At 38.2% G+C, this 25,061-nt stretch overlaps 1 pseudogene; it reads right to left on the bottom strand.

Moving 5' to 3' along the window:
• Nucleotides 1-16,398, bottom strand: part of LOC149242172 (auxin transporter-like protein 4) — a 155,135-nt pseudogene extending 138,737 nt beyond the window's left edge.
• Nucleotides 16,399-25,061: the final 8,663 nt, after the last annotated feature.

Genomic DNA, 25,061 nt, shown 5'->3' on the forward strand with positions numbered 1-25,061 from the left:
GAACCCTACTAATCGTCTAACAGGCGTCTTGCTGATCAAGCACTGTGTAACCAAATAAGTGAAAAAAGGACCAATCTCTGGGATCCCGTGGTACAATCAGGAACCTTGGACAGGGACTAGAATGAACTGAAAATAAAAGTGAATGATCGTGAGAATCCCGACATAATATGAATGCTACTCGTCTGGATTCAGTCCTTTAGCCGGTTGAATATACGTGTCTTTCGCTATGGACGCCACGACGGGGCTGCTGAATCGATGATGTTAGCATCTCTGATCCGAAATGTCGACAGTGTGCGGCCATGGTCATGCTTTCTCTCCTTTGCGCGTGTGAAGCCCGGTAATACGGTGCGCTTCACACCCACAATGTGTGAGTCCTGACCTCCATAAATGTGGTCTTAGGTTCTGTGTTTGGGTTAAATGTTGTTTAGTTTGAATTTTAGGTTATGAAAAGCATCTCATGGGTCTTACTCCAACAAGAAGTTATGTGTTTAGGTTAAATGTTGTTAACTTGAGTTTGAATTGTTTAGCATTCCTTTATGAAAAGCATATCAGAGTTGTTACTCCAAGGAAAAGTTGTGTGTTTAGGTTAAACGTTGTTAACTTGAGTTTGAATTTTTTACCAATCCTTTATGAAAAGGATATCAGAGGTGTTACTCCAACAATACATGGAGTCTGCAGAAGCTCGGTCAGAAAAGAGCGGTGTTCTAGCTTGTGTTCATCTGAACGGTGTTCTAGCTTGTGTTCAGTGAGATAGTGACTGATCTCATTTAGTACTAGTGAAGGTGTCTGAATGGTCATTAATTATAATAAATGTTCTTACAGTTCAAATTTCCAACCAATTGATTTCTAATACAAGAATGGATCATCCCCAATCCCAATAACTCCAGCTTCAACCCAGTAACAAGACTCTTAATTTTATAGCTAATCAGTATTGAAACGTACCGTAAGTGTGAGAATATTGAGATCTAAATTTCAGGAAATTTGTCACACGCTAAAAGTGAATTTACTTTTTGATAACTTCTGGAGCATTTGGAGCATTTGGATAGTGTAGGTTTTTTTTTTTTTTTTTCCCTGGTATTTTTAATAAAATTTATTAAAATTTATAAACTAGTATTTGTAATAAATGTTGCAAAGGAAAAGTTGTAAGGCATAAATTGAAGAACAAGCTTGACAAGTAAATGATCATTAAAATAAGAATTAATAAAGAAAATTGCATGTAAAGGTGGAAGATAAAGCTAAATTATTTACATTATAGCATAATGCTTGTAATAAAGATTGGTTCTTGATCTTCTAAGAAGTGAACAACATGGTGGTATTTCCACATTTGAAATTGCATCACAACTTTATGAATGATTCTTTATACATAGACTGGACACTTCATCTATATCCCATGAGTTCATTCTGTATATGGTCGGCTCTAGGAAGAGTAGTCCATTAAAATTGACCAATATAGTCCAATCAATACTCATGATACATAATACTCATTAAAAAATAGGAAGAGTAGTTCATTAAAATTGACCAATATAGGCCAATCAATACTCATAATACATAATACTCATTAAAAAACATATATTCCTCTTTGAGTAACGTGGTTGAAAAATGTAATCATTAAATTAAAGGATATATTCATCTATTATGTGTATTTATTTACGATGTGGTTTATAATCATTAAATTAAAGGATATATTCATCTATTATGTATATTTATTTACTATGTGGCTTTTGGAAAATATACTTTTATTTAGGTTAAGTTAAATCCAACACCAATATTATATGGAAAAACCATGTATTCGCTCAAAAATGTTGTGGCCAAAACTAAAAGGTGATTAACATTTACCATTATCTACTATTTCCATTTCTTTCATTAAAAATGGAAGCAACATAATAAATCCAAACTTGTTAGTGCAATGAGTGCACTTAATAAATCTAGTTCAACGACATTTAAATTTTAAGAGAAACCATTGTAAACAATTTTGGTACTTGAACACTATTTTCCATCAATCATTCCTATAACGAGAAAATCATAAGTTGGCAACAACTTACATTATGGTGATACAAAATAATTGGGGAGAACAACAGAGGGTGAATAAGAGAAACCATTGTAAACAATTTTGGTAGTTCAACACTCTTTTCCATCAATCATTCATATAACCAAAAAATCATAAGTTGGAAACAACATACATTATGGTGATACAAAATAATTGGGGAGAACAGCAAAGGGCGAATAAGAATAACAAGCCCTGCATAGCAGTGGCAATAAGCCTAAGTAGTGTGTCAGTCTACATTAACAAGATAAATGGAGTACTATTGTTGTTATCTCCATTCCTTTGAATCCAAAGCCACAACCCATAGTACAGTAGACAAAATTAACCCTAAAGTAGACACACAGAGGCATAAATTACAATTACAATGTAGTTCCCTTAATAAACTCGTTTGTTGCCTGTAAATAATTGTAAGCATGTAAGCTTTCAAGCAGTTTCGGGTATGGTATATGTATAAAGTATGAATTTTGTGAGCCTCCCTCAGGCTTGACAACTCCATCCTCCATTGTTACTCATTGCCTTCTATGTCAGAGAATAAACCCCATGCTTAAAACATATTCTATATAATCTTATATTGTTCCCCTCTTAAATATAGAGAATTTATATGTTCCCCTCTTAAATTCAGAGATTTTCCATTCAAATTTTCAGGTTTTGTGAGGAAGAAGATGTGATTTTGAAGCAGATGGTGCATGGGGAGGACATTGATAACACTTTGCCAAGAGAACGAATGAATCAACCCGACGCACGAAATTCGTCACGCTACCCTACTATCAACACCCAAATCACCACAAATATGTTCATAGGGTGGTTTTTCCACAACATTCTGAAAATCAGCCATCAAGATCCAAAAAAAATTATTAGTATAAAACCCTCTCAAGGTACAATCAATAATTTATTGAGTTATGTTAATGTGAAAATAAAGGAAGGATAGTGAGTGAGTAAGATGTCTACTTTAAAACATTTTTATTATAGATTTTGAGAATATTCTAAAATTTGATAGATAATTGATCTAATTAAGCAAAGTCTTTCAGTAGATAGTGAGTGAGTAAGATGTCTACTTTAAAACATTTTTATTATAGATTTTGAGAATATTCTAAAATTTGATAGATAATTGATCTAATTAAGCAAAGTCGAAATCACATAAGGGATGACGCGTTTTGAACCAACAAGTGTGGTCAAGTGCCAACAAGTGTGGCCAAGTGTGGTGTGTGGTCAAGTGCCAACAAGTGTGGTCAAGTGTGGTTCATCATCAGTACTAGATGATGATGAACCACACTTGTTGGTTCAAAGAGCATTAGCCAAAAATTTCTTTTATGTGATTATTACCGAAAGACTTTGTAAGATGTCTACTTTAAAACATTTTTATTATAGATTTTGAGAATATTCTAAAATTTGATAGATAATTGATCTCATTAAGCAAAGTCTTTCTAGAAATCACATAAGAGAAATTTGTTGGATGACACGTTTTGAACCAACAAGTGTGGTCAAGTGCCAACAAGTGTGGTCAAGTGTGGTTCATCAATTTAGGATGAGTGAGATTTTATATAAACACTATTCTAAATCCACGTTAATCTTAAATTTCAGATTCGTTAACCTTAAATTTTAGATTTACTTCATAAGTGTGGTCAGTGCCGACAAGTGTGTTCAAGTGTGGTTCATCAATTTAGGATGGGTGAGATTTTATATAAACACTATTCTAAATCCACATTAATCTTAAATTTCAGATTGGTTAATCTTAAATTTCAGATTTATTTCAAATTGAACCAACAAGTGTGAGATTTTATATAAACACTATTATAAATCCATGTTAATCTTAAATTTTCGATTAGTTAATCTTGAACCAACAAGTGTGGTCAATGCCGACAAGTGTGTTCAAGTGTGGTTTATCAATTTAGGATCGGTGAGATTTTATATAAACAATATTATAAATCCATGTTAATCTTAAATTTCCTATTGGTTAATCTTAAATTTCAGATTGAACCAACAAGTGTGGTCAAGTGCCGACAAGTGTGGTAAGTGTGGTTCATCAATTTAGGATGGGTGAGATTTTATATAAACACTATTATAAATCCATGTTAATCTTAATTTTCCAATTGGTTAATCTTAAATTTCATATTTATTTCAGATTGAACAACAAGTGTGGTCAAGTGCCAAAAAGTGTGGTCAAGTGTGGTTCATTAATTTAGGATGGGTGAGATTTTATATAAACACTATTATAAATCCATGTTAATCTTAAATTTCCTATTGGTTACTCTTAAATTTCAGATTTATTAAGTTGTACAACTAGGCTAAATAAAAAAGGATATAACACTTAAATTAGTATAAATGCAAGTTGATTCTAAATTCCAAATTTGTTATTTAAATAAAAATACCTAATTTACAATCCAATTTTATGATGAGTAAAATTTTATATTCACCTCCAATTTAGGATGGGTGAGATTTTATATAAACACTATTATAAATCCATGTTAATCTTAAATTTCCTATTCGTAGGATATAACACTTAAATTAGTATAAATGCAAATTGATTCTAAATTCCAAAATTCCAAATATGTTATTTAAATAAAAATAATGTTTGAATTTTTTATTATTCAGATTGATTTTAAGTGATATATTAATTATTTATTTAAAAAAAAATGTTTGAAATTTTTATTATTCAGATTGATTTAAAGTGATATATTAATTATTTTAATTGAAAGGAAAGTTTTTTTTCTAATTTGGAAGGCAAACCACTTTCTAACATAAATGATATATTAATTAATTATTAAAAAAATGTTTGAATTTTTTATTATTCACATTGATTTTAAGTGATATATTAATTATTTTAATTGAATGGAAAGTCTTTTTCTAATTTGGAAAGCAAGCCACTTTCTAATTTAACTGATATATTAATTAATTATTTAAAAAAATGTTTGAATTTTTTATTATTCAGATTGATTTTAAGTGATATATTAATGGCATGTCCTCTCAATTGGGCGGATTTGATCCTGGGACCTGTCGATTCACTTGGTGAGCTAGGATTGGAGTTGAAGACAGGGTTTTGGATTTAGGGTACTATGGCGGGGAGTGCAGGGGGAGTTCTGCTCCTTCCTATAGCCAAGCAGTCACAGGAGGAAGTCAGGACACGAGAAAGAATCATTTCAAAAACCACTAGACAAGATCTCAAAACCCAGAAGTCAAGGGACATCTAGAAGAAGTAGAGATCAGGATCAGGAAGGGAATCAATGGGAAACGAGAAAAGAAAAGGAGAATGGAGGTAGTAGTGAAAAACCGGCTTCCAAAAAGACTACTTGAGTCTGCAAACCCAAGCTAGGCATTATTCCTAGGGTTGTATTTAGCAACCCAACGATACAAGATCATAGAGAAAATATGACGAAGCATGCAATCATATGTAAGTTCATGGGGTTATGGCCAACGGAGAGGGCATAACATGTGTAGATAAGGAGCCATTGGAAACCAAAGGGAGAAATACATTTACATCTGGGTTCTAAGGGCTTTTTCACAGTAGTGTTCGCAAGCCTAGAAGACAAAGACAAAATGTTTGGAAGGGGGCCCTATTTCTATGCTGCGGCAAGACTCTACATGCAACCCTGGATGATGCACTTTGTCCCAGAACTTGAAACATTCACATCAGTACCAGTTTGGATCAGACTATATTCCCTTTCTTTGGATTATTGGCTATCGGAATCTTTGAAAATGATGGGCAACAAGCTGGGACATTTTCTAAAGATCTCAGAGGCAACTTTGAAAGGAAGATATACCTCCTTTGCCCGAATATGTGTGGAAATGGATCTATCTGGAGCCCTGCTAGAAGTGATCATTTTAGAAGTATATGATGAAGAATGGGTGCAGACAGTGGACTATGAGCACATACCATTTAGATACCGCAAATGTCATGAACATGGGCATCTATATCAGGACTGCCCCACAATCAACAGGGAAGATAACCAAAAAAACACTGTGGAGAGAGATCACAAGGGTTTCACCAAAGTTGTGAGCAAAGGAAAAGGGGGAAAGTGTCCACACAAGAAGGCAAATGAGGATAGACACACACGACAAAACAGCTTCAAGATCTTGGAGGAAGAAGAGGGGAACAAGGAGACAGTCCAGGACATGGAGAATGTAACAAAGGAACAAGATAGGGTAGCTGACATGGAGGATATCACAGTAGACAACCAGCAAAAGGATGCTCTACTAAGCCTGATGGAGATCAGTAGGGACCAGGAGATGACTCCAAGTGAAGCAGGAATAGAGGACCATGAGTTACAGGAGATTCTGGATAAGGAAAATCTAGATCTAGGGGAATTTCTAGAATAAAGAAAAAAGTAGGGGTGGACTCCCTGCCAAAAGAGGACTATGATAGAGTACAACAACTCTTTCTCTGGAGGTCACAAGCGAAGGGAGCTGGAGTCAAAAGAAATCATGACAGCCAGGAGCCAAGTGGGGTCAAGATGATGGAGAATACTCAGGCACATTCTCCAAAGAACTCAAGTAGGAAAAGAGGAAGAAAGAGGCAGAATGAACTACTGAACAAATGTGGTAAACTGTTGATCAACTCAGGTAAGATGAAAGATCTTGTTATTCCTTTACTAACCTTTCTTAATGAAGTTCACAACCTGGAATATTAGAGGAATAGGAAATAGGAGGAAACAAAGAAATCTTAGTAACAGAATGAAAGAAGAAAAACCAGACATGGTTTTTATTCAGGAGACAAAATGTTCAATGGAAAAGATAAGAGATATTCATAATAAGTGGTTATTTAAATATGAGTATTTAGAGGTTAAGGAAAACCATTCAGCGGGGGGGATTCTCACCTTGTGGGACCCACAAAAATTGGGAATTCTAGATGCTGAAGCATCCAGGAACTACTCTCCTTGATATGCCAACCTGTATGGGACAAGGAGATATACATGATTACAAATGTTTATGGAACTCAAAAGCAAGTAGACAAGCTCAAGCTTCTCACTTCCCTAGAGGAACTAAGATCGAGACATCCCATTTTGCCCTCGATCGTTGTAGGAGATTTCAATATGATAAGATCTATTTAAAAAAAAAAAGGAGGCACTAGACAGCTAGGCAAAGACTCCATGGCCTTCCAGAACTTCATTATGAACATGAGGTTGGTCGACATGGAAACAATTAATGGAACCTTCACTTGGAACAACAAAAGGGGAGGGGCCCATCAAGTTGCTTCCAAACTTGATAGGTTCATGATTTCAGAGGACCTCTTTCTCTCAGGACTTGCCATGACAACCTCCATCTTTCCCTTTGGAGGATTAGATCATTGGCCTGTACAGCCGGAAGCCACGTTTATGGGCACTCTGAGAAACAGAACTTTCAGGTTTGAAAATGCCTAGTTCTCACATCCTAATTTCACTAATAATGTTGAGAAATGGTGGAGAGAGGAGTTGAATATTCAGGGCTCAAAAATGTACATGCTCCAGCAGAAACTTAAACATATCAAACCCCGTCTTAAAGCTTGAAACAAAAATGAATTTGGAGATATCTTCAAAGCCAAAAGAGAAACTGAACTGAAGCTCCAGGATATCAATCAGATCAACATCTCAGATGGCTTCACCGAAGAGTGGAAAAAATTAACTAACTCTCTACAGGAAGAATGGGAGAATTGATGCTTACAAGAAGAATTTTTCTGGAGGCAGAAATAAAAAATACAATGGATTAAAGAGCGAGAAAGAAACACAAAATTCTTCCACAAAACCACTGTGGCTCACATGGTACACAACAGAATCACAAAGATCAAAGATTCTCAAGGCATTGAGCTTGTTTCTCACAGTGATATGGAATCGGTCCTTATTCAGCACTTCTGCAACATTGCAAAGGAGCCTCTGGAGGACAGATTTAGGTTCATTGACCATTTCACTCAGTATATCCCTCAGCTGGTTACCAGAGAGGACAAACACAATCTCAATAGTTCAGTTTCGGAAGAGGAGGTCAGTGAAGTGATTAATGAAATGCAGAGTGGAAAAGCACCTAGCCCGGATAGATTCAATGTAGACTTCTTCAGGGCCTATTGGGAAATTTTCAAACATGACATCCTCGAGGTTGTGGAAGACTCAAGAAGATCTAAAAAGGTTCTAAAGGCTCTGAATGCATCCTTCATAGCACTAATTCCAAAGCAAGAAAAGGCCATGACTCCAGATGGTTTTCAGCTCATAGCCTTATGTAATGTGGTGTATAAAATTATCTCCAAAGTAATAGCCAATCGACTCAAACCACTTCTACCCTCTCTCAAATCGGAGGAGAAAACAAGCTTTGTGGAGGGAAGAGAAATTCTCAACAATATCATCCAAGCTCATGAGGTGGTACCCTCTCTCAAAAGCGACAAACAAGTTGGCATGATCATTCAGTTGGACTTCGCAAAAGCCTATGACAAATTGAGCTGGGCTTACATAAGAGAAATTCTGAAAGACTATGGCTTTGATCAGAATTAGATAAGATGGGTCATGGCATTAGTTACCTCAACTAGTTTTTCCATACGGATTAATGGAGCTCCATCAAGGACCTTCATCCCCTCCAGAGGGCTCAGACAAGGAGATACGATTTCAACATTCCTCTTCGTCCTCATGATGGTACTAGGGCTAGGTAGAGTAATTAAAATGGAAGATGCTGAAGGAAGAATTCAAGGTATCCAACTCACTGCGAATGGAGAGGCAAACACTCATCAAAAATTTGTAGATGATATTATGTTGCAGGGCATACCTACAGTCAGGGAGGCCAGAGCAATCAAAAACATCTTAAATGACTTTGCTATGGTAGCAGGCATTGAGGTAAGCCTTAACAAGTCCAATTTTTTTTTTTCTTTAACACTAATATTGCTATTCAGAAAAATATTACCATAATTCTTGGATTTCAAAGAGAACAACTACCTTCAAAATATCTTGGCATTCCTCTTACTGACAAACTGCTAAGCAAGAAAGTGTGGGAATCGATTTTAAATAAACTTCAAGACAAGATCAGAAAATGGACATGCAGATCACTAAACCTGGTAGGATGCCTTGTGCTCACATAGGCAGTCTTGCAGACCATTCCCATTTTTATGTTTTCAGCTCTTCCTGCTCCTCAAGGTATTATGTAGCAGATAAGAAGCATACAAAGGGATTTGTTGTGGGGCAGAGGGGAAGAGAAAAAGAAGTGGGCTTTAGTAGCCTAGGACAAGATTTGCAAGCCCAAGAACCATGGTGGATTAGGGCTTCATGATCCTGAGACCCTCAACAGAGTCTCAGGAGCCAAGCTCTGGTTGAGATGGATTAAGGAACTGAATTCCCCCTCGGATAAGATTTGGAAAAAAAAATATGCCAAGCACTGGCAAGAGAAGGATCACATTAGAATGTCAAAGCAAATCAGGGGCTCCCATATTTGTAACCTTGTCAGGGATAATAAAAACATTGTTTAGCACCACTATTTTTGGGAAACTAGAGTAGGGTATCTTGCTCGATTTTGGGAGGATAACTGGCAAAAGGAACCCAACCTTTATAGGGATGAATTTGCGGATCTCAAAAATGACATAGACAGCAAAGGTACGGTATTGGTAAAATACTTCTGGGATCAAGGAAGGAGTAATGGAAAATGGAGGGAGTGGAAGGATCTAGGATACATTGATGAAAAGTAGTTGAAAACCAAGGAAGAAGCCCTCACCCAGGAGCTAGAGCATAGAAGGATTCTTGTCTCTTCCTCCACAAATCATCTAAGATGGGGAAAGAACTCTAAAGGAAACTTTAACCTCAAGGAGGCCAAACAGGAAGTCATAGGATTTAACTTTGTGAATCTTGATCAGATTTGGATGAAAATTTGGCAAAGTCCACATTGGATGAAAATAAATATATTCATCTGGCTAGTGCATCAAAGGAAGATCTTAACTTGGGAGAATCTCCTCAAGAAATGTAGGAATTTACAAGGTAATTTCCTCAGACAGAACACCAAAGGACAACGCTCACAAACAGATCACAGATCAATACACCAGTACTTTTGATGTGGTTAAAACCGTCAAAGAGGGAAACAGTCCACGGCCTGAGCCAACGCGGCCACTTCAGGAAATTTATTAATAAAAGAATGAAATTTTACATAAGCTTCTCTCATGAATGGTTAACCTACAAATGACCCTCCATGCTCTTTAAATAGAGATCATGGACCAATCGGGTGTTAAGCCACGAATCAAGTGTCGGTAATACCGAGGAGAGAATGAACCTTCGGATCACTACATATCGTGACCGTCAGATTGTAAGTTACAAAATGTAGATAGTAAAGAAACACACTTTACCTAACTCTATACTAGACCAAGTTATACTTAACTATTTCCTATGTGTCGGAATATCCTAACATTGGCATGGACTTTCCATTTTAACAGAAATTGAAGCTATAGATGCTAAAACTAAGTGTTCCAATGGAAATATCTCGAAAAAATAGGCTGTTTCAAAAAAAACGGTTCTGAAAACGGCTTCCGGATGAAGAAGTTATGGCTTTTTGAAGAAAATTTGATGAAGATGCCGATGAAGTGTGGGAATGTTCGGAAATGAGTTTTTGTAAACCCATCTGCATCTAGTAAGTTTTCGTCCCTTTGGTAGAGGAACAAGATCCCGTGTATCATTTGCCAATAATGAATGATATTCTTCATTCATAGCTGCCTCTTTCAAATGGGAAGTCCATCAGATGGATGTTAAATCTGCCTTCTTGCATGAAGAACTCTATATGGAACAACCTATTGGCTTTATACAAACAGAATCCAGCCTTGTATGTCGGCTTAAGAAATCCCTTTATGGTCTCAAGCAAGCTCCTCGAGCTTGGTATGCCAAAATGGATAACTTTCTTTTAGAAAATGGATTTTCTAGGTGTCATTCTAATAATACTGTCTACACCAAGAAAGTGGGAAAGTCTCTTATCATTCTTGTTCTTTATGTTGATGATCTTATCCTGACTAGTAGTGATCCCAACCTTATAAACCATGTGAAGACTATCCTTAAAAGGAATTTTGAAATGACAGACTTAGGACACTTATATTATTTTCTTGGTCTTCAAGTCTTGCAATCCAAGGAAGGTATTTTCCTTTCCCAGTCCAAGTATGCCTGTGATATTCTATGCCATTTTCACATGGAAGACTGTAAGCCAGCCCCTTCTCCCTTCCAATCTGGAGTCAAACGTTCAGTCACTTGTACTTCTCCTGAAGTTGATGCTACCTTATACCGTCAACCTGTAGGAAAACTTTTGTATCTAACCCATACTCGTCCTGACCTTTCCTTTGTTGTTGGCCTTGTTGATTGGTTTATGCAAAACCCACATGAAAGTCATTGGAAAACAGCTAAAATAATACTTCGTTATGTTCGAGGTACAGTTCAGTTTGGGATTCATTACAGTGCCGAAGCATCTCCTCTATTGGTTGGTTTCACTGATTCCGATTGGTCTGGTGACCCTGATGATCGGAAGTCTACAACAGGTTATGTGTTCAGTCTTGGTTCAGGACCTATTACATGGGCTTGCAAGAAACAAGGTGCCATTTCTCTTTCTTTAGCAGAAGTAGAGTATCGTGGTGCCATAGAAGCTAGTAAGGAAGCCTTGTGGCTTCGTCAGATCCTATCAGAGTTTGGCTTTCAGCAGCAACATCCGACTACACTTTGGTGTGATAATAAAAGTGCCATTCAACTATGCAAAGATCCAGTCCAACATCAGCGCAACAAACACATTGAAATGCACATGCACTTCATCAGAAAGCTCACTCACGACCATGTTCTTGAAATGCAATATTGTTCAACAAATGATCAAGTTGCAGACATCTTTACAAAGGCTCTCACAGAGGCGAAGTTCACTAAACTTCGATTTATGGTTGGAGTTCAAGAAGTTGTCACTAAGGGGGGATAGGCTCTACTGCCTCCTTCCTTCTCCTATTGTGTCATATTTGTAAATCCTTCAATCCTATCCCAAGTTGTTCTTAAGGGGGGATGTTAGGATATTCCGACACATAGGAAATAGTTAAGTATAACTTGGTGTAGTATAGAGTTAGGTAAAGTGTGTTTCTTTACTATGTACATTTTGTAACTTACAATCCGACGGTCACGATATGTAGTGATCCGACGGTTAATTCTCTCCTCGGTATTACTGACACTTGATCCATGGCTTAACACCTGATTGGTCCATGATCTCTATTTAAATAGCATGGAGGGTCATTTGTAGGTTAACCGTTCATGAGAGAAGCTTATGTAAAATTTCATTCTTTTATTAATAAATTGCCTGAAGTGGCCGCGTTGGCTCAGGCCGTGGACTGTTTCCCTCTTTGAGGCTTTTAACCATGTCAAAAGTACTGGTGTATTGATCTGTGATCTGTTTGTGAGCAGTGTCCTTTGGTGTTCTATCTGAGGAACTTAAGTTGTAAATTCCTACAAGAAAGGCTTCATTGGTCCTTCGAGGTTTTACCTTTATGGCACTTAACCTTCTCAACCTCTGTCCTTTCACTTCAAAGGTGTGGGACTAGGTAGCTGCTATTTTTAGACAAACTGATAGGGATAGTCTCAGCATATCCAACACTCTAAAGAACTGGAGGAAGAACTTCTTAGGGAATGAGATAGTTAATAAAGCCTGGATTCTGGTTCTAGGCTTTGTCATCTGGAATGTGTGGAAAGAACGCAACAGTTGAATCTTCAAAAACAAAAGACACAGGCCCCAACACATAATTGAGAAAATTCTATGGCAGCTCAAAGACACAGTAAGAAGCCTATTGAGGACCCTTCCTAAAGATCCTCCCTTGCCCCATGAGGAGAGAATTTTACTTCACTTAGGTCTCCAGTCTATCAATCCGCTGGGAATAATGAAGGCAGTGAGCCTTATAAACAAGTGTGCTACCATCTAGAAGCCTCCTCCTTTTGGTTTCTTAAAGGCTAATATTGATGGAGCAGCTAAGGGCAACCCAGGATTAGCAGGCTTTACGGGTTCCATAAGAGACAATCAAGGAAAAATACAGATAATCTTCCATGGCCACTTGCGGAAGGCCACAAACAACATGGCTGAGCTCATGGAATTAGAACAATGCTTGGAAATCCTAATGAATTCAAGTTCGCACAATGTTATAATTGAAACAGATTCAGAATTAATTATTAGAGCAGCTAAGAAGATTAGAAATGGAACCTCTCCAGATAAAGTGTCGAAGCACTGGAAGCTCTTGCAAGTTTTTTACCGCATCTATTCTCACCTGTGAACCATTAAAACTATTGGATTTTCTCATGTGAAAAGGAAGGCTAATATGTTAGCAGATTATTTGGCGAATGAAGGAGTCACAAACAGGGACAGGGATTCTTGGTATGCTTGGGATTCACTTCCCCCAGGTAAATTGTGGGAGGATTGTCTATGTCACACTACCTAGGATATGGAACTATGGACTAACAAGTTGGATCATAGGAACCCTGAAGACCAGTAGGAGGTTGGAGGACTCCACACAGTCTAACCCGCCATGGTTCGACTATTTTCAAAGGTCCGAATTCCCTCTGATTGAATGATGAAAGGTTTGACTCAGATAGCTCCACAAGGTGGGGTAGCCCACATCATTTGGCTTAGGTGGTGGTTGAAAAAGAATCCAGGTGAATGGGATTGGCTCAAGTACTTCCTGCTGGAAGGAATTAAGGTTCAAAATGTGGCGAATGGACGTGTTTGTTTTTCCACGAGTCAACCAGTCCAATACCACAAGCGGTATATCGGGCGAGGTCTGTACAACTTCCAATTTTTTTGTGTTTGGCTCTGATTCCACTCTTTGAGTGACACATTGCAGAACAAGGAGAGAGAAAACCACCCTCATCGGACAGTTAACTCTCGCGTTTCTCATCCTTCCGATATCCATGATGACCGTTGGATCTTAATCAGTGGATCAATGGTGGCGATTGTTTGTGCGTTTTGGTCGGACCTGAAAAATGTTTAGAGTGTTTTGCTTTAACTTCCTTGGGTCCGTTTGTCTATTTTTCAGTTTTCAATTTGACTTGTGGTGGGACCTCTTGTGGATCCATGGCGAATTATGGACTTTCTAGGCTCCTTGTGCTTTGTTTAGCAGTTCTCCCCAGTTTTCTGGTTTAGGTTCTCTTAGTTTTGGGTGATTGGTTTGGTTTGGCCTGCCAGGCTGACGATTCAACTCTTGCAAAGTGGGTGTGGCTCCTTGTAAATTATGTATATTTGACTATTTAATAGAAGGCCCTACTCTTACTTGATAAAAAAAAGTGGAAAGTCTTTTTCTAATTTGGAAGGCAAACCACTTACTATATTAATTATTTGGAAGGGAGACCATTTTGATATATTAATTATTTTAATTGAATGGAAAGTCTTTTTCTAATTTGGAAGACAAACCACTTTCCAATTTAAGTGATATATTAATTAATTATTTTAAAAAATAGTGATATATTAATTATTTTAATTGAATGGAGAGTCTTTTTCTAATTTGGGAGGCAAACCACTTTCTATATTAATTATTTTAATTGAATGGAAAGTCTTTTTCTAATTTGCAAGGCAAACCACTTTCTATATTAATTATTTGGAAGGCAAACAACTTTTTTAAGTGATATATTAATTAATTATTTAAAAAAAATGTTTGAATTTTTATTATTCAGATTGATTTTAAGTGATATATTAATTATTTTAATTGAATGGAACATATTTTTCTAACTTGGAAGGCAAACCAATTTCTATATTAATTATTTTAATTGAATGGAAAGTCTGTTTCTAATTTGAAAGGAAAACCACTTTCTAATTTAAAAAAATATGTTTGAATTTTTTGTTATTGAGATTGACTTTAAGTGATATATTAATTATTTTAATTCAATGGAAAGTCCTTTTCTAATTTAGAAGACAAACGACTTTCTATATTAATTATTTTAAATGAATGGAAAGTCTTTTTCTAATTTGAAAGGTAAACCACTTTCTAAATTATTTTAATTGAATGGAAAATATTTTTCTAATTTGAAAGGCAAACCACTTTCTAATTTAATACTCAGAAAATGTTACAAAATTATGTTATATTATATAAACATTTCGAATCAATAAAATTACATTAAAGTTAAAATTATAATAATATTTGAAAATAATAATAATAATTATTATTATTAATTAAATCAACCTAATTTTATTTTATATCAATATTACAAAATTATATTATGGAAGAGATACTATAAACTTATATTATATAAACATTTTGAATCAATAAAATTACATTAAAGTTAAAATTAAAATAATATTTAAAATGATAATAATAATTATTATTATTAATTAAATCAACTTAATTTTATTTTTATCAAGCACCCACAAAAATTAAATTAAGAAAATTTCTAAGTTGTTAACATTTCTTCGAAATTTCTTATCAAAAAATAAGTTCATATAAAAGATTCCATGCTCTCTCAAGGCTAAATAAGTCAAAAAATTAAGTTTGAAAAAAAGAATCCCTCTCATGACTACATAAATTCAGAGTCAAACGGCATCTAAGATGGTCATATATAAATTCAAAACTTATAAAAAAAATAAATTATCAATATATAGATATCATTAAATGTTTCACTTTAAAGAAATTATTACTGAGTATAAAAAATGTGTAAATATTCGTGCCTTTCTCGCCAAAGTTGTCCTGTAAGTTAAAATGTGAGCCATGGAAGGTATAATGTAGACTGTAAAGCTGAGTAGGAGAACACCTCCTACAGAGTTGATAGCCCTGAAGAAGGGGAAAATGATTGCAAGAAACCATATTGGAATCACCATAGGCTGCCTCGCCAGTGCACACTTCACAATGCTCTTTGTATCGTGCATTCTGATAACCTTTTCCCACACATAGTATAAGGGGGTGCATGTGAACCCGAAGGTAATGAATTGCAACCATTTCAACTTTCGAAACTCTCATTTATGCTTCGAACACTGCAAAAACAAAAAATTATAATGGAAATTGTTGTTTCAGACCTTGTGAATGAGCATTAGAACAACTGCCAGGTCGCTAAAGCCTCACTTGGGAGGCAAGGAAAGGGCATTTGCGTGATCCAACAGTGTGTCTTTGGAAGTCCAGTAAACTGATATTGCAAAGGGGTAGACTCAGAGTAAAGACATACAAAGTTGCCAACATGTAAATTGCCTTAAATTTTTTAGGTTTCCACATGGCATGCATTATTTCCCTGTTACCAAAATTGAAGGTCTGTTAAAAGTGGCAGACTTTTAATTTTCAGTAGAAACCCATGAAAGCGAAGAAAAAAATTATTGGGAACGTACACTGTCACGGCGTGACCACCAAAAGTGTAGAGTATATTGGTGGCCCCAGTGAAGTAGAGGACCAGCTTTGTTGGTGCGGAATGCTTTACATCGTCTATCTGCACAGTGTGTATCAGGAAAAAAACCATTGTTCAATCACCACACTGATCTTCATAAAGTGGTTCTGCGCTGAGAGCCGGAGTTGGATCTCTGTTGATAATCTGGCGAGCAGTAACAAACATTGAAAATTCATTTTCATGGCCTGAAAGATGTAATCAAATTCTACCTTACATTCTTTGACTCGCTTAAAGAGTCTCCCAGGTCGGAAATTGACACAATTGAGATGTCGTTCGAGTCTCCTAGGCCAGAAATTGACACATTTGAGACACCGTTGTCATTGTGATGGGCCGTAGCTATAGGGTATGTGATTGGCGTGTGCAAGGCAATAATGCAGCGGCTGCAACCAATTTAGATTTGATTCAAACAAACAGAAATGAACGGGGAGAATGAGCAATAATAATGAACTGAGGGTAGTTAGGACGAAACTGAAAAGGAGTTAGTTAAGAGATCAACGGAGAGTAAGGAGTTCATTAGGAGATCAACAGAGGGTAAGGAGTAGGGTAAGGAGGAACCAATTATGAAATCAATGGAGGGCAACATTTTAATCATCTAACACTTAATCTGATGGTCTATAACAATGACAGTGAAGCTCAGAAAAAAGTTCATTTCAAATGGAAACGCCTTACGGCATAAATATATTAAAATAATTATATAATAAATATTTAAAATACATAATAATAAATATATAAATTTATGGGTTTTTTTTTTAATATAGTGCTTATATGAATTGACCCTAGAATAATAATATAATAAAATGTTGTTTTTTTAGGTTGTGAGTTCCACATCACTTAATAGACGCCTTTTAATTTTAGCCACAATCACCTTTTATAATATTAGCTATATCAATGACCCTTTGATGATGATAATAATAATAATAATAATAATAATAATAATATATTTTTCTTTTGGAATTCACAAGAATCCACAACTGGGTCTAATTCTAATACTCACTTGACATAGGTTTGATTTTGGGTCACTATGATCCGTATTTAAGCGGGAACGCAACAAATGATAGATATAACCATAAATACAGAGATGCAATGGAAACAATACTTCATTTCATTATTGTAAAATACTGAAATATGCTTACAAAAAGAAATGGAAATAAACTTGCTAGGGCAATGGTAGCTTACTTCTGAGAAGAGATGTGGCGGCTACATGCCTCTGAAATGTGTTACAATGAGGCTTGAAGGCCTATTTATTGTTTAGAGACAATGGAAAACCCTAAACATAGAAAAATCTAACCCTAGGAGATGAAACGCCAAACTATGGGCCCCATTTCGGGTAAATTGGTACATAAACTTCTCACGGTCGTAACTTCAGCATACAATATTCATATGACATGTACAATAGCTCGTTAGAAAGATCTGTTGAAGGAATACAACTTTGGGAAGAGCCACATCAGTCCAGGGATCCATGGTGCTCCCACATTTCCCAAAAAACATCGTTTAGGGCCTCAAAATGGCTCTGGAAGTTGAGGACCCGAAAAACTGTTAAAAATATTAAATTGTGCTACAATTAAGGAAACTGAAAAAGTAAAGGAGACATTTGTGGGGGTCCAAGTGGGATAGGTGGGTGGCCACCAACATCCACCTGGATTATTTCAGCCCCCTTAAGAAGCAATGGTCCCCATTGCATTGAGTTCCTCCATTTGCTGAACTTGGTCCCTAGTGATTTGTTCTGCAACCTTTGATGTGTCCAGTAATGGTGGGAAGCATGGTCGAGGGCTTTCCACATTTAACACTTGGCTCAAGTGAAGGAATGGAGGAATTTTGTGCTCTAAAGCATTGTTTCCCACAGCCTTGGTAATGCTGTAAGAACCATGTCGGAGTGGTCTGAGCTTCTTACTGGCTCTTACAAAGTGTTCTTTCTGCAAATGTAACCAAACTTTGTCACCCACCTAAAACTTGTGTGGTACCTGATGTTGATCATGTCACTACTTGTACTTTTCATTTTTCAGAATGGAGTGGTGATAGATCAGCCCATTGGGTAGAGGTGCTCTGAAAGTCAGATCAGATGAATGCTTGGCCTGACATTGCAATGGTACCCTTGTTGGTGAGGAGAAGATGATCGTATCCCTCTGCTATTGTTGTTGCATCATAGAACCCTTCACGGGGGTCATGGATGTGGCAACAATCTTCCCTTTACTTTGGGAGCGAACAAGATAGAAAATGAATTTCCTAGTCTAGGAGATGAGCTTGCTACATTTCTTAACAATGATTAAAGAGGTGGCGATAGGTGGGGCCACCTCCAGTATCCTGTATAATGAATTACCCAAAGTAATAATAACAACATGAGGCCTTGACTCATACACAACATGTTGCCTCCACAAGTATGGTTGGCTTAATCATCACAAACATCTAGAGGTGCAACATCACACAATACCTCATTTGTGAAGGGCTTGATGCTGTAGAGAAGATGACACTGTTGTCAAACTCAGAGACCTCTTCCTTGGTTAAGCCACCCAGTACTGTACGACTACAGGTGTGGTGTAGTCGGTAGACCTAACTGCTTCACGGCCTCTGCTAAAATGAGGTTATTTTGGCTCCCACCATCAACAATCAATTGCAGCGGCGAACCATTCACCCACATATATGAGCGAAAAAGATGCTCCCCCTCCTTTGGATCTTCGGGCTCATTCTTCTGGACCTTGGTGGTGGCAACAGTGGCGTTGTGCTCCACATCAATGATTTGCTTCCCTTTGCCATTTCCCTTATTGGGTTCTGACTCAGGGTTGGAACATGCATCTGATTCGGAAGCCTTCAACTTGGCCACCAATGACTACTTGGCCCGACACTCACTTGCGTTGTGAGTGGGGCTTTTATGGAACCCAGACCACTTTCCTATGTCCTTCTTTGACTTCATGGTGTTGTTATTTTCTTGCAGCTTTGACAAGTTGCCTTGGGTCACCCTGCCATGGCTTTGTCATTTGTTCTTTAGATTCATAGATCCAAAGTCTCGCTTCTTTTGTTTAAGCTTCTACTCGATTTTGACAGCGTATCGGTACACTGTGCCAAGCAAGGAGACGTTCAAGAATTCCATATCGTCCTAGATGTATCTGTGTTAGTAGGTAGCCACGGTATTTGAGTATTAAATGTAGCTCAGAATCTTTGATACCCAACTGTGAATAAAGGGTATGAAAATTTTTTGTGAACTCTGACACATCTTGGTCCCTTCCTTGCCACAGCGTGGTCCACTTTATGTATTTCTCCTCATAGATTTTGACAGGGTAGTACTACTCCTTGATGGCATCCTAGAATGAATTCCAAGTGGGTATAGCTGAAAATAGTGAGCACGTACTTTCATCCTTCTGCTCGCAGTAGTTTTCCCACCAGTGCTTGATGTGGGGGGTTTCTTTGAGAAGAGTGAAAATAAACTTTTCCCAACTACAAAAATCATCAACAGAAAAATACCCTTCTAGCAGATTTAACCATTTATCTATGACATCTACGTCTATTTTACCCTCAAAGATGGGGATTTCAAAATTAACTTGTACCTTAAAGGGTGTGGCATTTTTGGAGTAGCTGTTCGAAGATGATGCGCTGCCTCTGGGTAGCCACTGAAGGATTTGGGAAAAGTTGTCCATCATCACATTCCTTTGCCGCTCGAGGGCTTCTTCGAACAAGAATTTGGTAGGATCTCCTACCCCCTTGTCTTTCTTTTCATCCGCCATGGGAGGCTGTCGGGATTTGCAAGGCTGATCTTGTAAAGGTTCTACCTGTTCAAGCCCTAACTCCTTATATCCTGACCTCGTTGGAGACATTCAAAGAAAAAGAGAGAAAATGTAGACTGCTCTGATACCACTGATTCGTACTTAAATAGGAACGCAACAAATGATATACATAACCATAAAGATAGAGATGTAGCGGAAACAATACTTCATTTCATTACTGTAAAATACTAAAATATGGTTACAAACAGAAATGGAAATAAACTATCTAGGGCGATGGTAGCTTATTTCTCAGAAGAGATGTGGTGGCTGCATGCCTCTGAACTATGTTACAATGAGCCTCAAAGGCTATTTATTGTTGAGAAACAATGGAAAACCCTAAACATCAAAAAACCTAACCCTAGGAGATGAAACGCCAAACTATGGGCCCCATTTCGATTAAATTGGTACATCAACTTCCCACGGTCATAACTTTGGCATATGATCTTTGTTTGATGCACACAATAGCTTGTTAGAAAGCTCTATCTGAGGACTACAACTTTGGGAAGAGCCACATCCATTGATGGACCCATGGTGCTCCCAAATTTCCCAAAAACATCATTTAGGGCCATAAAATGGCTCGAGAAGTTGAGGACCCGAAAAACTGTTAAAAATAGTAATTTGTGCTACAATTAAGGAAACTGAAAAACTAAAAGAGACATTTGTGGGGTTCCAAGTGGGATAGTTGGTTGGCCACCAACATCCACCTGGATCATTCCTCCCCCTTTAGGAAGCGATGGTCCCCAGTGCGTTGAGTTCCTCCATCTGCTGAACATGGTCCCTGGTGAGTTGTTCTGCAATCTTTGATGTGTCCAGTAATGGTGGGAAGCATGGTTGAGGGCGTTCCACATTAAACACATGGTGCAAGTGAAGGAATGGAGGAATGTTTTGCCCCAAAGAGTTGTTTCCCACAGCCTTGGTAATGCTGTAAGTACCATGTCGGAGTGGTCTAAGCTTCTGATGGGATCTTGTAAGGCGTTCTTTCTGCTGATGTAACCAAACTTTGTCACCCACTTAAAACTTGTGTGGTACTTGGTGTTGATCATGTCGCTACTTGTACTTTTCATTTTCCAGAATGGAGTGGTGATAGATCAGCCTATTGGGTAGAGGTGCTTCAGAAGTCATATTAGATGAATGCTTCGCCTGACAATGCAATGGTAACCCTGTCGATGAGGAAAAGATGACCGTATCCCTATGTTGTTGTTGCTGCATGAAGGAACCCTTCATAGGGGTGATGGATGTGGCAACAATCTTCCCCTTACTTTGGGAGCAAACCAGACAAAAAATGAATTTCCTAGTATGGGAGATGAGCTTGCTGCAATTCTTAGCAGTGATTAAAGAGGTGGCGGTAGGTGGGGCTACCTTTGGTATCCTATATGATAAATTACCCAAAGTAATAATAACAGAATGAGGCCTTGACTTATACATAGCATGTCACCTCCATAAGTATGGTTGGCCTAATCCTCACAAACATCTAGAGGTGCAACATCACACAATACCTCGTCTGTGAAGCGCTTGATGTTGTAGGGAAGACGACATTACTGGCAAACTCGGAGATCTCGTCCTTGGTGAAGCCACCTGTTACTGTATGGCTATGGGTGTGGTGTAGTTGGTAGGCCCAACCGCTTCACGACCTCTGCTAAAATGAGGTTCTTTTGGCTCCCACTGTCAACAATGAATTGCAGTGGCGAAACCTTCACCCACATATATGAGTGGAAAAGATGCTCCCCCTCCTGTGTATCTTCGGGCTCATTCTTCTGGACCTTGGCAGGGGAAACAGCGGTGCTGGGCTCCACATTAATGATTCGCTTCCATTTGTCATTCCCCTTGTCGGGTTCTGACTCAGGATCAGAACATGCATCTGATTCAGAAGCCTTTAACTCGGCCACCAATGACTGCTTGGTCTGACACTCACTTGCATTGTGAGTGGGGCTCTTATGGAAATCAAACCACCCTCCCCGTTTCCTTCTTTGACTTCGTGGTGTTGTTCTTTTCTTGCGGCTTCGATGGGTTGTCTTGGGTCACCCCGCCATGGATTTTTCCTTTGTTTTTCGGATTCGTAGATTGAAAGTCTCGCTTATTTTGTTTAAACTTCTGCTCAATTTTGACAGCATATTGGTATGTCATGGCGAGCGAGGAGTTGTTCAGGAACTATATATCATCTTGGATGTATCTGTGTAGGCAACCATGGTTTTTAGTACCAAATGTAGCTTAGAATCTTTGATATCCAACTGTGTGCGAAGGGTATGAAAATTGTTTGTGAGCACTGACACATCTTGGTCCCTTCCTTGCCGCAGCGTGATCCACTTTATGTATTTGTCCACATAGCTTTTGGCAGGTTAGTACTGCTCCTTGATAGCATCCCAGAATGAATTCCAAGTGGGTGCAGCTAAAAATTGTGAGCACGTACTTTCATCCTTCTGCTCGCAGTAGGTTTCCCACCAGTCCTTGACGCGGGGGGTTGCTTTGAGATGAGTGAAAATAAACTTTTCCTGACTGGAAAAATCATGAACAGAAAAATACCCTTCTAGCAGACTTAACCATTTATCTACGGCATCTACGTCTATTTTACCCTTGAAGATGAGGATTTCAAAATTAACTTGTACCTTAAAGGGTGTGGCATTTCTAGAGTAGCTGTTGGAAGCTGATGCGCTACCTCTGGCTAGCCACTGAAGGATCTGGGAAAAGTTGTCCATCATCACGTTCCTTTGCCGCTCGAGGGCTTCTTCAAATAAGATTTTCATAGGATCTCCTACCCCCTCGTCTTTCTTTTCATCTGCAATGGGAGGCCATTGGGATTTGTGAGGTTGATCTTGCAAAGGTTCGACCTATTCAAGTCGTTACTCCTTATATCTCGACCTCGTTGGAGAGATGCAAAGAAAAATAGAGAAAACGTAGACGGCTCTAATATAATCATAATATAGAGATGCAACAGAAATAATACTTCATTTCATTACTGTAAAATACTAAAATATGCTTACAAACAGAAATGGAAATAAACTAGCTAGGGTGATGGTAGCTTATCTCGGAGAAGAGACGTGGCAGTTACATGCCTCTGAACTATGTTACAATGAGGCTCAAAGACCTATTTATTGTTGAGAAATAATGGAAAACCCTAAACATCCAAAAACCTAACTCTAGGAGATGAAACGACAAATTGTGGGCCCCGTTTCGGGTAAATTGGTATGTCGACTTCCCGACGTCATAACTTTGGCATATGATCTTCATTTGACCCACACAATAGCTCGTTAAAAATATCTATATGAGGACTACAATTTTGGCAAGAGAAACATAGGTCCATGGTCCTATGTTGCTCCCATATTTTCCAAAAAACATCATTTAGGGCCTCAAAACGGCTCTTGAAGTTCAGGACCCGTAAAACTGCGAAAAATTGTAAATTGTGCTACAATTAAGGAAACTAAAAAACTAAATGAGACATTTGTGGGGGTCCAAGTGTGATAGGTGGGTGGCCACCAACATCCACCTCAACCATTCCTCCCCCATTAGGAAGCAATGGTCCCGATTGCATTGAGTTCCTCCATCTGCTGAACTTGGTCCTCGGTGAGTTGTTCTGCAATCTTTGATGTGTCTAGTAATGGTGGGAAGCATGGTTGAGGGTGCTCCACATTGAACACTTGGTGCAAGTGAAGGAATGGAGGAATGTCGTGCTCCAAAGAATTGTTTCCCACAACCTTGGTAATGTTGTAAGGACAATGTCAAAGTGGTATGAGCATCTGATGGGCTATTCTAAGGCATTCTTTCTGCAGATGTAGCCAAACTTTGTCACCCACCTAAAACTTGTGTGGTACCTGATGTTGATCATGTCGCTGATTGTACTTTGCATTTTCTAGAATGGAGTGGTGATAGATCATCCCGTTGGGTAGAGCTGCTCCGGAAGTCAGATCAGACGAATTCTTGCCCTGATCGTGCAATGGTACCCTTGTCAGCGAGGAGAAGATGACCATATCCCTCTATTGTTGTTGCTGCGTGGAGGAACCCTTCACGACAGTCATGGATGTGGTGACAATATTCCCCTCACTTTGGGATCGAACCAGACAGAAAATGAATTTCCTAGTATGGGAGATGAGCTTGCTGCATTTCTTAACAGTGATTAAAGAGGTGGCAGTAGGTGGGGCTACCTCCAGTATCCTGTATAATGAATTACCCAAAGCAATAATAACACCGTGAGGCCTTTACTCATACACAACACATTTCCTCCACAAGTATGTTTGGCATAATCATCACAAACATCCAGAGGTGCAACATCACACAACACCTCATTTGTAAAGGGCTTGATGTTGTAGGGAAGATGACACTGCTGGCGAAATCGGAGATCTTGTCCTTGGTGAAGCCACCTGATACTGTATAGCTATGGGTGTGGTGTATCCAGTAGGCCCAACCGCTTCACAACCTCTGCTGAAATGAGGTTCTTCCACTATGAACAATGAATTGCAGTGGCAAACCCTTCACCCACATATATGAGTGGAAAAGATGATCCCCCTCCTCTGGATCTTTGGGCTCATTCTTCTAGACCTTGGTGGTGGCAACAGTGGCATTGGTCTCCACATCAATGATTTGCTTCCATGTGCAATTCCCCTTATTGGGTTCTGACTCAGGGTTGGAATATGCATCTGATTCAAAAACCTTCAACTCGGCCAGCAGCGACTGCTTGGTTCGACACTCACTTGCGTTGTGAGTGGGGCTCTTATGGAACTCAAACCACTTTCTTGTGTCCTTCTTTGACTTTGTGGAGTTGTTATTTTCTTGTGGCTTTGATGGGTTGTCTTGGGTCACCTCGCCTTAGCTTTTTCCTTTGTTCTTCAGATTCGAAAATCCAAAGTCTCACTTCTTTTGTTTAAACTTCTTCTCTATTTTGATAGTGTATCGGTACGCCATGCTAAGCGAGGAGATGTTCAGGAACTCCATATTGTCCTGGATGTATCTATGTAGGGAACTGCGGTATTTAAGTAAGAAATGTAGCTT

The sequence above is a fragment of the Pinus tabuliformis genome, chromosome 8 (genome assembly GCF_031772625.1).
Source record: "Pinus tabuliformis cultivar Carrire ecotype Pingquan chromosome 8, CPIR1, whole genome shotgun sequence".
In the NCBI taxonomy this organism is placed as follows: domain Eukaryota; kingdom Viridiplantae; phylum Streptophyta; class Pinopsida; order Pinales; family Pinaceae; genus Pinus; species Pinus tabuliformis.